The sequence below is a fragment of the Poecilia latipinna genome, unplaced genomic scaffold, assembly GCF_001443285.1.
Source record: "Poecilia latipinna isolate Pla-1442-1.1 unplaced genomic scaffold, P_latipinna-1.0 Scaffold1181, whole genome shotgun sequence".
Taxonomy (NCBI): domain Eukaryota; kingdom Metazoa; phylum Chordata; class Actinopteri; order Cyprinodontiformes; family Poeciliidae; genus Poecilia; species Poecilia latipinna.
The window spans coordinates 129,377-144,636 of NW_015113797.1; the positions used below are offsets into that span (position 1 = coordinate 129,377).

Sequence of the window (15,260 nt, forward strand, 5' to 3'; positions counted from 1 at the left end):
TTGGCCAATACAGCATCCTAAAGTCTATGTAAGTGTACATTTCTACTATTACTGATTAACTATTTTATAACTAACAAACTAGACACGAGTGACACGCTAAACTAAACCCCCACTAACCCTCCTAACACACACACCAAAGAACCAGTTAAGGTTGTAGCCCAAGTCTGTAACTTCGAATTACAGCTCCTAATCGCCTCCCATAGACAGACAGTGTAGGCATATCATACATTTTCTGACTCCTTAGAGTCTGTTGAGTATTTTAGTTGTTAACTCTTGTGTCCCCGATGTCCCTGGATACCACTGGGATAAAAGAAATGTATCTACTTTGGTCAAAAGGTGTGGAAAGATTTGTATTATTTTTGGTTTAACGACCTCTAGTAATCTCTGTGTTGTTCAGATAGACTCAAAACTTGATTTAAATGAAAGCCAAGAGTGTCCCCTTTAACATGATACCAAACATTATATTATAGACATTTGACAAATGCTGATACCATGAGCCTAAACCACACATACACCAGCCTCAAAAAACAGAATTTTTCCAAAGGGGTTGTTAACTTCATGAGCTAACTATGACTCAGCTACCATTTAGGAAGGGCTATCATACCAAAATATTAACTAGAGACATGTATCTTTTTTTTTGTACAGTAAACATGCAAAAAATGATCATTTGAGAGAGAGAGAGAGAGAGAGAGAGAAAAAAAAAATATATATATGTATATATTAGGTAGAGTTGAGAAACTGTAGGAAAATCTGAAACTAAAGTATCGATCTTAGTAAGCTAGTATCGGTTTGATACAGGTACTGACTCTGTATCAATATTATTGATATCTTTGATTGATCCACACACTCTTACTTTTTTTCCTGTTTGTTCACTAAAGGTGTATCAGTAAATATTAAGAAATCAAAAAGAATGATTAAATGCAATTAGTGTGGATAACAAATGTTTTTCAAGAGCAGCATTTGTGTTTGTGTGACGATGACTGCTGTGTCATACAGTCACGGCAACAAGGTTTCCTAAAAGAAAGAAGAAGTAATAAATAGTTCATAAAATCCCTTTCATAGTCATCGCTATAGCACCACAAGATGTTGAGATAAGTCTTTAGGTCCATGAAACCCAGCCCTACTAGTTACTACCCAACCATGGTGATCTATATGAAGACCCAAATATTGAGATTCAAGCAAGAAATTCAGACAGATGGGCAAAAATGAGAAGTAGGTGTGTGAAGGACAGAGAGGAAGGAGCGTTTATGTTCTCAGCCCGCCTCGGCCAGAGCCTGGCGGGTCAGCGAGGGGTCAGCGCAGGCAGGGTGGGGAGGTTAGAAGGTGCAACCAAAGAGCTGCGGTGTGTTGGTTTAAACAGGTCACCTCTCAGCTAGTCGCCAGGGGACGCGACCCGCAGCCGGCCCTGCGATTAGTTAGCGGTTAGCCGACAGGCTCGCTCTCCCTCCGGTTAACTGGTGTGGCGTGTTTCGTGTCGATTCTTTGCCCTGGAACGCCATGAGTGACAGTGCTGCTTTCGCAGGAAGTCTTTTGTCTTGCCAATTACTGCAGCCGGGGCCTTTTGTTGCCTCGCTGCCAGCCCTCGGGAGAGATCACACGGGCCGTCAGTCAGGGCCGGCTTCCCACAGAGGACAGGGCTGATTGACAAGCATGCGGATTGACAGGTCGCTGCGCTGGCGGTGTGTGTAGTGTAAATGGCTGCTGCTGCCGTTTCAGCATGGGGCTAATGAACAAAGATATTTGGTGTTGTCACCTTTTTCCATGCGACGTGACTGATGAGGAGCTGCTCGGGTGGGATCAAAGTCAGTCGAGATCACGCAGAGGAATCTTGATTTGTGACTCAGGCGTTTAAAGAGACACCGGGGTCGGAGCGACTCATGCGTGACGCGCACAAAGTGGCTGTCGCCGGAGCTGAAGAGTTCGCTTTCCGCCACCGTTAAGGCAGCTTGTCTGTAAGTTTAGGTTTGTTTCCATGCCCTTCTCAGCCGACGCTTATGGTAGAAATGCTCAAACATGGGGAAACGTGAAGGTTTTAAAACTGTGAAATGACACAAAGTGCACCCCACGTTCCTCCTCCAGCAGCAGAAACTTCAGGCGGTTGACTTTATCAGTCTGTTTAGCTGCTCTTCTTTCTGATTTTGCTTCACACTGCAGTAACACAAAATTTTCCCAAGTATTTTGGTTCAGTTTCTAGTGCAAATATCTCAGTACACATAAAATAAGGCAGAACTGACTTACAAGTACTTGTTCGGCAAGATACAAGAGCTTGTTTTAAGTCACTAATGCCTAATATTGATGAAAAGGTTCTAGTTCAACAGACAAACTCACTTAACAAGGCAATGTCTGGTTATAAGTGAAATAACCTGCCAGTTGAATAAATACTTTACCATCGATATTAAGGTATTATCTTAAAACAAACTCATATTTCTCAGTACACTTCTTTCAAGTGTACTGAGATATTTGCACTAGAAACTAAATGGGTAAGATTTTGTGTTCTTGCAGTTGTGCGTTTATTTAAGGCTTCAGAAAGCATTTTAATCACAGTAAGGTCTAAACTTTGACTGGGCCACTGCAACACCTTGATTCTTGTCCTTTTCCAGCCTTCTTTGGAAATGTCATGGTGCGTTTCTGGTCATTGTCCTGCTGCATGACCCATTGTTATCTAGGTACATTTGAAATTAAAATGCTTTGGCATTCAGAGAAGATAATGGTGAACTCCATGGGTGTGAGGTGTCGAGGTCCTGACCTACAAAACAAACTAAGATCATAACCCTTCTGCACAGCCGACAGCTGGTATGTGGTGATTTGGGTTACATGCTGTGTTGGGCTTTAGTGCTGCACATGATATGGCTTTACATCTCTACGTTGGTCTAAATCTGTCCAGAGGACATTGTTCCAGAAGTTTTGTAAAGTTTTTGCAAACCTAAATCACACCGAGGCTTTCTCTGGCCAGTTCTTTGAAAGCAATCATTCTTCTTCAGTCCTTTTCTCATCGTACATTGATGAGGCCTCAGTTAGAATGGTTAAATGTTAGAGTCTGAGATTAAACTTTTTCTTTTGAAAATTTTCCAATCAATACAAACTATACACTTTGGGTGAATTTGCTAGGACACCCATTCCTGGGAATATTGCACCTGTTCTTAATATTTTACACTTGGGAATAATCTTTGTCTCTGCTAAACTTTAAACTTTTGTAAATAATCATATAGCCCCTACAATATTTATGGGAAGCAAAAAACGGTTTCATTAAGGTTACTGCTTATCTTAACATAGTACTAATAATAGCACAGTTTCAGCACCAAAATTAAGACTAATTCCCGCCTAGCGGTGGCTCCTTCTTTATAGCAGGAAGCTAAATCCATTCTACTGATCTGATTAATGATTGGCCTGCTCTGTTACTTGAGCAACCGGCTCGGGAAAATGAGAAAGATGCTACTGACTTGCGTTAGCTTTGGAGTTAATAACAACTAGCATGCTTAGATTGGTCAACCGTGACTCATACGTTCTTCTTTAAACAAAATTTTAAAAAAATGGTTGGTACACAATATCTGTGTCCAAGAAGGTTCAATAAAAAGGTCCATATCAGTATTTATGTTCACAAATCAAGGGGAACACCAGCATATGCAATACTAATGTTAGCCTATCTGTGCTAATATTCAGTAGAGGTGAGGGAGTGGTCTCCTTCTCATTTGCCAGCACTGACCATAAATCAGATCATTAGCTGACTTCAGAATGGATACAGCCTCCTGCAACAAAGAAGTAAACACCGTCTTAAGTTTGGCGCTAAAACTGCGCCACACACTTCTGTGCTAATTGCTGGGCAAAATGTTCAAATCTTGCTGAGAATTGATTAATCAGCTGTTCCCCATTAAAATGCCACAAAAAGATGAAGAGGCTTACTTCATCTTTTATTAACAGAATATAACAGAAATATAAACTTTTTTTTAAGACGCAATCCCTGTCTCGTGAAGCCAAAGTGAAGCATTTTAATGATAGAGCAGGAAGCTTCGCAGACCCTTCGCTGTCAGGACATAATCAAGCTGCGTGAGGACGGTCTCAAATCCTTTCAAGAGGCACACCTTCTGACATTTCAATGATTAAACAGGAGCGGCCATTTATCCCACGGATTCCGATGAACTTTTAACACGGACGACGGTGCATCGAAGAATGCAAATAGTGTCCGCCCCTCTTGAAACGTTTACAGGAAAATCCGCGGCGGCAGCTGATTATCTAAACACTCGCAGATGATTTATCAGCCACAGGATACGTCGGCTCGGGTTGAAAGGAGATGAAGAACAAGCCAGTCCGGGATCGAAGATAAACAGGAATAAATCCAGAGAAAAGGGGGAGGCCTGTGGGGATGGAAAGGAGCTGGAAAGAAGAGGAGACGGTAAAGAAGGGAGGGGTGGGCAGCTGATTCATGACCCTTTTGGTCGTCTGTCACCTGAAAAGACCCTTTGTTGTGAGAAGTGGCTTTCCCTAACTTTATCAGAATCTTATTCGACCTGTAAAGCGTCTTGTCAAAGTATTTACAGCCTTATGACTCTCACATCGCAATCGCAGTCCTTAATGGGGCAGTTTTATTTTCCAGACACATAATGCCATTTTATAGCATAATCAAGTAGCTATGTTAGTTTTAGTTGTTATAAAAATGCTACATATATCAAATATGACTTCCTGATTTAACATTGGGCCTCTGTCTTGCTCTTTATGAAACTCTGTTTAACCAGCGTTTCACTGAGAAGTAGCTCATAACTCAGCATATCTCCAGTTCCACCAGGTGTTTGCTAATTGCTGCTGGCTAGTCTGAAGGAGCTGAGTGGGGGAGTCAGAAGGGAGGGCTGCTCTGTGAGGCAGGAGAGCCGAAGCTCGGAAACTGCAGCTCTGCGACTTCTTGATCTTTGACTGGGTGTACTTGCATTCCCAGGCTAATAACCATTACATTTGTTGAAAATCGTATTGTAAATACAATATTATAATTTATTGCAATCATTTCCGGAACAATTTATCATCCAGCAAACAGGCCTGCATTCGGTCAGAGCCACAACAGAAATCAACAAATACTCGTGTTAAAATGGCCAAGTCAAAGTCCGGACTTGGACATTAAGGGTAAGACTGGAAAACTGAACTGGATGTTCTCCTGAGTGTTCCCCAGCATCGTACTCACGGTGAAAGGTGGTACTGACTTGAAGGCTATATTTTTCAGATTTTGATAAAAGAAAAAAAAAAAAAAAAAAACTAAAAACCTTTTCATTCCGTTTCAGATTTATGTTTTGGACTATCTCATAGTTACTGTGTTGTGAAGAAGTTCAAGAGGTGTGAATAATGTTGTAAGGCAGAGCAGCTGCTGTTCTAACCTGCAGCCCACCAATGAGAACGCTCTGTCTTGATGTCTTCTGACGCAGCAGAAAAGCCAAAGAGCCTCATCTGTCACTCTTTTTGTAACTTACTCCATGCAAGCAAACTTTTTTCTATTAACAGAGCGACGGATTTATATATATATATATATATATATATATATATATATATATATATATATATATAAAAAATCAAAGATAAAGTGCGTGTTGTGCTGCCGGGTGTCAAAATGATGTAATGATGGTCACCGCAGAATGAAAGGACGCCTGTTTCATTTTTCAAGGAGCGTGGAAGAAGAAGAAGAGGAGGAAGGAAAAAAAGAGAGATGTGGTGGAGGGGAGGAGGTGAATGAGCAATATGTGAGTGTTGAGAGAGCTGAGAGGGGGAAAAAAAAAAGAAGAAGGAACGCCAAGGCTTCAGGTTTGATGTGGGCGTTTTTCTGACAGCTATAATTCTCCAGCCTACAGAATTTCATCAACACAAGTTGTGTTAAAGCTGTGCCGCAGGGCTGCGGCCCCTTTCAAGTCCCGAGCTCTGACAGGTAGATTTATTAGTCCTGAAATTTGTACAGATCAGACGTCACTCATGGCAAACTGTCAAAGTGTCAGCGCGGCAACGTTCCTGCAGGGGCCCTTTGCTGTTTTTTCCAGGCGGCTCTGCGGGGACGGGGAGATTTCTTTTTTTTTTTTTTTTTCACCACCGGGTTTTTTCAACTCCAAACATTATGAATGTGCGAGCCAGAACACAGAGAAGCAGAATTTATATCCCACTTAATTCTCCTGATCCAAACATTTCTGACATTAGGCGGAAATAAAGAGTGACATAAATCATAAAAAAGTACATTTGTCTGAAAATAGCTGCAAAAGAGACAGGAATAAGTTAAAGAGTTGCACTGGGGATTTTTCTTTTCTCTCTCTCTCTCTCTCTCTCTCTCTCTCTCTTTCCTTTTCTCTAAGAGTCTTTGAGCAATAACTCACCGAGTTTGGAGTCTGGTTACACTTTCTGGGCTCAGGCTCAATGCCTCGCTAAAACCTGAATATTTGGAGGTGGAGTGAGAAAAGAGAGCCAGTTGGTCGGGAGAGGAGGGAGGGAAATAAATTAGGTGGAGGTGCTGAGTGTCACAGAGCAGTAATGGAGGAGGAGGTAAACACAGGGCATGTGCAGGTTAACTTGGCGCTGTCAGATTTACGACCCGGTCCGACGAGTGTTGGTCCTCGATGAGACGACGGGCTCTACCTGCGAAGAGGGTGGTGTGGATTTCAAAAAATAAAAAAAAATAAAAGGAAGAAAAAAAAAGGGAGAGGGAATCAAATATGTGAGGGCCGGCGGAGGAAGGTAGGAGGTGAGTCAGTTCTCTTGGCTCCCCGTGAAGAACTTCCTTCAAGTCGACATCTGGTTCTGATATTTCAGAGTTAATTAGTCATATTGGGGCTGTCTGAAGATAAATTCATCATCCGGCAAAGAACACAAACATGTTGAAAAATGAAAGGAAGTGGGGGTGACATGTCGGCTGACATTTAAATAAATCATTTTGGCGTGATTAAAAACTTACGGCCTGTTGATGGGCGTGAGCAGCGCGGGGGAGCGTAAAGCCCGTCGCACAGGGGAAGCCTTGTCTTGGCTTTCTAATTACTGCTCCTGCTTGCTGTGTGTGTGCGTGCGTGTGTGTGTGTGTGTGTGAGAGAGAAACTGTTCTGCTTATGATAATTAGCAGATATTCTAATTGTTATGAAAAACAACATATGTGCCACCTCTCACTGCAGAAAGGTGCAGTCGTGGTAAACCCCTTTGCCTCTGAAGTCCCAAAATAAAACCCACTGAAACAAACCAACGTCTTTAGATATTCTCTGAAATAGCCATCACCATCTACAATAACTCTGAAGAGTTTTGAATCAACATGAATTAAAACAACGTTTTATTTCCCATTTGGGATCAATAAAGTATTTTTGAGTTTTAAGTTGAACTTGAAGAACTCTGAGGATTTTTTAGGGAACAAGCAGCTTTATGAAAACCGTGGAACATGGCAGGAAAAGCGGGAAGAAAGTTGAGGGCAAGTTTGAAGCAGAGTCAGGTCCCCAAATTGTTAAGTTCTCCAACAAATTCTGTTAAAGTCTTTATTGGAAAATTGATATTATGTTACTCACCTGCAGGCATAGCAAGATGGGGAAGGAGAGAGAAGCAGCCTGGACTTCAGTGGGAATCCTAATCTGGTTCTTATGGCAGAGTAGCGTTGGTATCGTTAGCTGCCTTTCCACTGGTCATAATATTGCATGTTAAATTGGAAATACAAAACTAAATTTGCTAAATGTAAACACGGCAGTTTCCAAAAAACCTGTGGTTTTTGATAAAAAGTTGAGGTGGAATGTCAATCGTATCTAATTTTATGTATGAGGCAAAACAGCAATGGAAACTTGACAGGGGGGGGACGGGGGGGAGGGGGTTGCATCACATCAGTTTGTATAGAGTTCGAATTATGAATATGGTTTGTCTTTATTTTAATTTAATTTCTTGTCCAGTAGAAACACTGCAGTTACGAAATTGTGTTTCTAGCAGAATATGGAAGAAGCTTTGCTCAGATTTCCAATGGAAACTCAAACTTTATTCCAATCAGTGGTTTGACCACTGATAGTCCGGTTCCATATTCTTCTCACTAACCTGCATGAAATGTCCACATGCTCCTTGTGTCCATTATCTCAGCTGCTAATGCTAAAGCTAACATAGACACTACTGTTTCTGCTGTTTTTGCAGCTCAAGTCATTTATTACGTGCCACATTCATTCGTAGCGAACCACCAGCACTAATAAAACAATAATTTATTGACAGCTTTTAGAAACTCATTTGGGTTAAGTGAGTTTTGTCCTTGCTGACCAGTTGAGCCGCTAATTCTGGAAGTATCATCATCATCATCATCATCATCATCATCATCATCATCATCACTCGTGCCGGCTGTCAGCTGTAGTTAGTCAACGTTTTCAGATGCTGTTCATGTGAGTCACAGCTCAGTTCAACCTGTGGTGGCTCAGTCATACAGCATCAGGAATCAGAATGTTCAAAACATTGTTTTTATTTTACAAATTCAGCAATTTATTTATTAGCACTGTACTTTGTTGAAATACTGTTTTATCTTTGCCTCCATTTTGCATTGCGAACATGAACCAGCGGTTGCTTCTCATTAGCTTACAGCTAATTTGGCCTCATTCTGAAATTTTTGAGACAAATCTGGATTTTCAACACATTCATGGTGAGTTGTGACAGTGAGGCAGCATTTTATTGGACGGTGGTTTCATTCTGATCCTTCTCATCATTTCTTTAATTTTCTTTAGGAGTTCAGTTGTGTTGGTAGCTTTGTGACGATACCGAATAAAGTTTTTAACTGAAATTTGACAATTTTGCTCATAAATTATCATATTTTGGAGAGAAGTTGTTTGTGTTTTTTCCATGTATGTGAGCATGACTTACCATTTGAGAGCGTCATTGGGTGAATTCCCTCCATCTATTATTATTTCACACCACACCTCATCAGGCAAGTATTCATAAAACAATTAGTGACAACTGAGAGCCATTTTGCTCTCATTTCCTGATAATCAGGTGGTGGAGCTACGCTCATCATCCACGTCTTGAAATGGGAAAGTGGCAGTGTCATGCTGTGGGTGTGTTCTTCCTACAGTTGATGAGAGAATGAGTGCTTGAAGAAAATCCTCTTAATGCTGAAAAAACCTTGAGACTTGGCTCACAGGACCACAACACTAAACATACAGCCAAAGATAGAATCAAATGGCTTAGATAAAAGTAAATTCATGTGTTAGAATGGCCTAGTCAAAGCCCAGGCCTAAGTCTAATTGAAAATCTATGATGAGCTGTATGTGGAGCGAAACATAGATCTGTTAAATATTAACCTAGGCTGTAAATAAAACACCCTCCGCACTTTTCAGAGTTTTGAAAAGAATTGAAAACCATTTATCATTTTACTTTAAAAAAATCTTTCATTTAAAGTTGAAAAATGAACATGTCACATGTTGACCTAAAGAAACGTTTTGAATGAAAAGTGCAAAAAAAAAAAATCTTGTAGTGCATCTTATAGGCAACTAAGCATCCATCAAACACATAGGTGCATCTTTAAACACAAAACAGGTCATGTGTATTAATAAAACGAGTAAAGAAAAAATATATATTATCTTTGTAATGACACGTGCCTTGGTAGAATTTTATATTTTATTTTCTAAAAAGTAAAAAAAAATTGATTTACTTTCTTTGGCTTTATTTAGACAAATTAGCTGCGTTTCCATTTCAAATGTGCAGAAAAGTTTTGTTGACATTCCACTAATGTCAAAAAAGCTGAATTTCGCAATGGCGCCATTCCCATTAAATAAGAAACGGAATTAAAATCACACGTGAATAAGTTTGTTCATTAAAAAACATTCAGCGCAATCTTCCTACCACTTCCTGTCGTCTTCTTCGTGGTTTCCACCAGTAACATCCAACTGTTGATCACCATTTGTGATGCAGAAAAACAGGGTTTCCATTGCAGTTTTGCGAAGTACACCTATCTCATCCTAACTCAAGAATTATTATCATAATTATTTTTATAATTCCAATTGGCGCAATTTTACGGTCGATGGAAACACAGCCAGTGTTCCACAGATTAGCTCCATAAATGATCCATTTGTTTGGTTCTGTTTTTGTTATGCCTCACATTATAAATGCTCTCTCTTAATAAACTTTTTCTGCAAATATTCTTGCACTTGATAAATCTAATCTACTTCTTGTTGGTCAGCTAAAACGCATCAAAGTTGAAGTTGGAACAGGAAACGGTGCGGAACAGGCTGACGCGGTGTCGGCGCTGCTGCACAGCACTGCTCTGGATCAGTAGTAGAAAACAGCAACAACATCACTCTGGAGACTGTGTCCAAAATGAAAATGCCACAAATCGTTGCAGCGCGGCGGGAAGCCTGAACTACTCGGTTTAAATCCCCCATGTTGCGATTCGCTTGTATTGTGTTGGTTTTGCTTCTGTTGTGTGACTTAAAAGGCATTTCACAGAGAGCAACTGAGGTGCTGCAGCACACATTACAATGGATTAAGTCAGCCTTGCAGAAAGGCCTGAGTAAAAAAAAAAAAAAATATGACTGGCAACCAAAATAGTGTCTGTCAAGAAGGAAAAAGGCAAGATGAAAGAACATGTCAAGGGAGAGATGATATCTCTTCTGAGCCTGGGGCAAACACACGCACATACACACCAAACTACACACACACACACACACACACACACACACACACACACACACACCCTCTGACAGAGTTTTAATAAAACCTGTCCGACGCCCTCTCCCAGGGTAAAGTGTGAGTGATGGCCTGGATAGGCTGTAGGCTGAGCTCCAAAAAAACCAAGCAGACTCTCTTCTACACGCACACACACACGAACACACACAAATACAAAACAAGAACCAACAGACAGGAAGATCACTTCTGACTGACACTCATGCACCTCGCTTGGCTTCATCCGAATACTTGGCTGCCATTGTGTTGAACTCTCGTGTGTTTGGGTTGCAAACGTAATTTTTTTTTGTATGAATGTGCCCTGATGTGCAGAGAAGCCGTGTCGGCACATATGGTGGGGGGATGACATTTTCAAGAAAATAAAAAATTAATAAATAAGTAACCCACACACAGAAAATCAAATTATGCAAACAGCGTCTTGACAGAGACGTTAGTTTCCGCGTGGCTGCAGCCGAATCACGATCCTCGCAGACAAGACGCTTGATCAATATTTGTTGAGTCAAGAGGGGTGAGTCTGTGTTTGGTGGAAGGTCTCCAGCTTCTAATTACCTGTGAACCAGAGTGTGTGTGTTTGTCGCCGGGAGAAAGAGGCCAGACCTCCGTGAAGAGGCCTGTCTGCTTGATCTTATCTCGCCTGGTGAGTCGACGAGCAGCGCTGCACATCGGACTGACACAGCCAAATACCTCAGTCATTTCAGCCCTGCATTCATGTGTGTGTGTGTGTGTGGGGGTGTGTGTGTGTGTGTGTGTGTGTGTGTGTGTGGTCATTAGCGGGGGGCACAACAAGATGACACGGTGCAAATGTCATGTGGGCATACATGTCGTCCCGGTGAACTCGTCAAATGTCGGCGGTTGCGTCAGCGCGCCGTTAATGGAAGGGCGGCGGGAAGGAAACCAAGAACAGATGGAGGTCGACTTCACAGAGCGTCGATCCGAGGAGCACAAAGGAGAGACTTACACCTCCGCCGGGACGGTCCAGTCTGGACTGAGTGTTGATAAGGTCTGCTGTGTGTCTGCAGCAGGTCAGCCTGAGGACTCAGCAGTCAGGGGTCTGAGATGAAGCAGAAGAGAAGAGAAGATCCAGTTCAGCCAAACAGAATCAGTAAGAATCGTCTCCAATAGGAGTCAAAGTGAGCAACAGACCTGATTTCTACTTTGAGTTACATGTAGAGCAGTGGTGTCCAAAGTGGGTCCTGGAGGGCCGCCATGCTGCATGTTTCAGTTCTCTACCTGGGTTAACGCACCTGGATCCAACGATGGCTCATTAGATGACCTAAGGAGAACATTGACATGCTGAGGAGATTGTTACTACAACCAGGGAGAGAACTAGAACATGCAACCTGCCGGCCGTCCAGGACCCACTTTGGACACCACTGGTGTAGAGCTTAAGACATCAATCATTAAGTCCATAAACCAGCCTTGATCTAGACATAAATCTTTGTCTAGTTTCAAACAATAAAACAATTGATTGATTGGCGCGGTACAAATTCTATGTGAGGAAATTCAAGTCAATGGTAGAAAGCCCAGATGGAGCACTGAAGAGAGATGAAAATCATACAGAATTGCATAGGAAGACGTGGCCAGGCTGTGGTGGTCTAATTTTACAAAAAAAATCTACAACTTATGTTAACCTTTTTCAGTCACCCTTTTCTTTCTTACGCTAGTCAAAAAGCTAACTCACTCAACATGTAGACTTTTAGAAAGAATTTTAGACTTATTTTACTCTAAATGCCTTTGAACCGTTTATGTGTTGTATATGTATTTTGTGGACAGGTGTTATATGGTTACCACAATCCAAACTGTGAACTTGGAGTCCAGATATAATACAGTGCAGTCTTGTTTTCTATCTTAGTGTCAGTTTTGACTTTTGCACACTTTCCACACTTTATCAGCATGAAGTAAGTATGAATGTTGCTGAATGTACACAAATAAGCGGAGATAAAATAATCAAAAATATGCTCTTTTGTGTACAGGGCTTGTTCTCTTAGGACACTGGCCAGTCGGCCATCTTGAAATGGCCACCTGGCTCAAAATTACCTCCCCAAACACGCCAGCAGGCACACAAGCTGTGTCAGCAGAGTCTAACAAGGAGAACTGGCCGTCTCTTTCTGTGTTTGGCTCCAGATAGCGGAGAGTGGATTGTTTTACCGCAGCCTCGTAAACACGCTACTTATTTTACATGCAGATGAACGGGTGTGGGGTAAAAGTGCTAATGATGCTGACAGGTTAGAAAACGACTGCACTGACCAATCCCTCCTCTCGACCAGAGCCAGGAGAAGAAAACAGGCATGCAGGATGAGAGGCGTAGAAATGTATTATTAGAAATGGAATATAGCTTTTATTTGAAGTCTTGTTAAATTGTTATTTTACAGGGCAGTATTATGTGTAATAAACTTTTCAGAGCTGTATGTCATGGTATAATGTTGTTCTCTCATCAAAAACATACCTGGAGTGTTTCCTTGAATCTCCCGTCGCAACCATTCAGCTGGATGGACCTAGCCCCGCCTTCAAGACACAGCTCCTCCTTGGAGCTGCAGTTTTCAAGCTTCCGCCTCACAGAGCATCCCTCCCCTTTGACTCCTCCACTCAGCTCCTTCAGACTAACCAGCAGCAATTAGCAAACACCTGGTGGAACTGAGCATCAGCTGAGCTCATTATAGGAGCTACTGCTCAGTGCAACGCTGGTAAAATGTTGCTAAGGGGTTAATAGAGGAGCCATGTTGTGATGATTTCCTCAAGAGCAGGAGTTTCTTAAAGAAACAAAGGCCCAATTTCAAGGTGTTAACATTTTTTCAAAATCATATTTGATGCATATAGCATTTTTATGACAACTGAAGTTAACAGACTTGATTGTAGTATAAAATGGCACAATGTGCCTGGAAAATACATAGCACTGCACCTTTAAACAACATATTTCTGGAAGTCAGTGGAACAGTGTTTCTAATGATTTGAGCGTTCACAGGATGTGTGCTCAGTCTTCCAGGTGAGTGTTCACGGTTCAGATGAAAGGGGAAAAGAGTGCGGCTGAAACTGGGTCAAGCTGATGAGGGGTTTCGGCGAGGGCCGACAGCGGGAACGCGTGGAGCGGTTGATGAGTGTAAAGGCAGTTGACGCAGCTGTGTTTGTCCCTGAAGCCAGCTGCAAAACTCTGGGCACTGAAGGGTGAAGTAAGCCACAGTTAGCGAAAATAACAATATATGCCACACATCAGTGGTTTGTAGAAGGGACGCACATGAAATACTGCAGTCAGCTGGAACAATAATAAAAAAAATATCAGATTGAAATATTGTCCAAAAGTAAAAGTGCACTTACAGAACCATTCATGACCCTTCAACTTTTTCAGCATTGGTGAAGTTACAGTCACATTATTCAATAGTCATATTATTTAAATATTGCAGCTGACTGCAATATTTTATGTGCATCCCTTTTACAATCCACTGATGTGTGGTATATATTGTTATTTTCACTGGATTTTTGGAAACAGGAGCTTCGTCCTCGAAGGCGGAGCTTGGTCCACGCCGGTGTTTTACACAGCTGAATGGTTGCCATGGGAGACAAAAGGATTTTTCAAACATGCATGAAAGACTCAAGGCAACAATCCAGGTTTGTTCTTGTAGAGAGAATAACATTATACCATGGTGTAAAGCTTAAAAAAGTTTATTTTACATGATCCTACCTCTTTAATGCCTTTTTTTATCATATGGAAAAGTAGCACTCCTAAAATGTAAACTTAAAGTTTTCTTGAGAACCTTCTACGTTGCATTGTATTCTTTTTAAAGGTTTTTTTTGACTGTAGTGGCCTTTATTTGAAAGTGTGAGGACAGTAAAGTAGGGTAATGAGAGAGACGGAAGACATGTGGCAAAAGTCACCAGGCCGGGAATCGAACCTGCAATGACTGCGCTGAGGACTAAGGCCTCCTCATTTGGGTTATGCGTAACCCCTGTTCCACCGCAGCACCCTGGTTGTTTTGTATTCTACCTGGCTGGTAAGTTTTTGTCACTTTTAACTCCTTCCCAGTGAACACACCTGTTTTTCTAAGCCTTGATTTAATCCAAACCATGCAGAACTTTTTTTTTTTATCTTTTTTTTTCAGATTCATGAGGCGGTCATGATTTTACATGATGTGTAAATAGAATTTCGTGAGTTGGGTCTATGCCCCCGCCACATTCTTGCGGTCCTGTCCATGTGGACCCGGGCCCGTGTATGTTGGTATGCACCATCCGAGTCACAGCTGCGCTGCCCGTCACTCAGAAAGGCCAGCAATGAAAGGAGCTCCATTCCTCCTCCACCCACTCCTCTCACCTCCTCTTTTTCCCTTCTCGGTCCAAATGGAACTGCTGACCCCTTTCCTCCCCTGTCAGCAGCAGGTATAATACGACCTGTCACCATGGCCCATTTGACCTCAGGCATGACCCTGCAGCTGGTTCTCCCATCATGTGAGCCTAAGGGGGGAAGACGAGGGGCTGGCGTTGCTGCGTTGCGAGGTTCAGGTAAGACTTCAGGTGCTACAGATCAATTCCCGTTGAGCAATAGATGTGAGCAACATGACGCTAAATCTTGTTCATTTAGCTGAATGTTTTGTATTAAGATTTGTTTTAGCCTAATTTCAGTAAACCTAAACAGA

General features: G+C 41.8%; 1 long non-coding RNA gene across 1 annotated transcript in view; it reads right to left on the minus strand.

Annotated features, from left to right (window-relative positions):
* LOC106960382 (uncharacterized) overlaps positions 1-15,260 on the minus strand; it is a 35,764-nt gene that overhangs the window by 15,020 nt on the left and 5,484 nt on the right. The window contains exon 2 of the long non-coding RNA XR_001427548.1: positions 11,594-11,686. This is a non-coding gene — a long non-coding RNA (uncharacterized LOC106960382). The remainder of the gene's footprint in view (positions 1-11,593; positions 11,687-15,260) is intronic.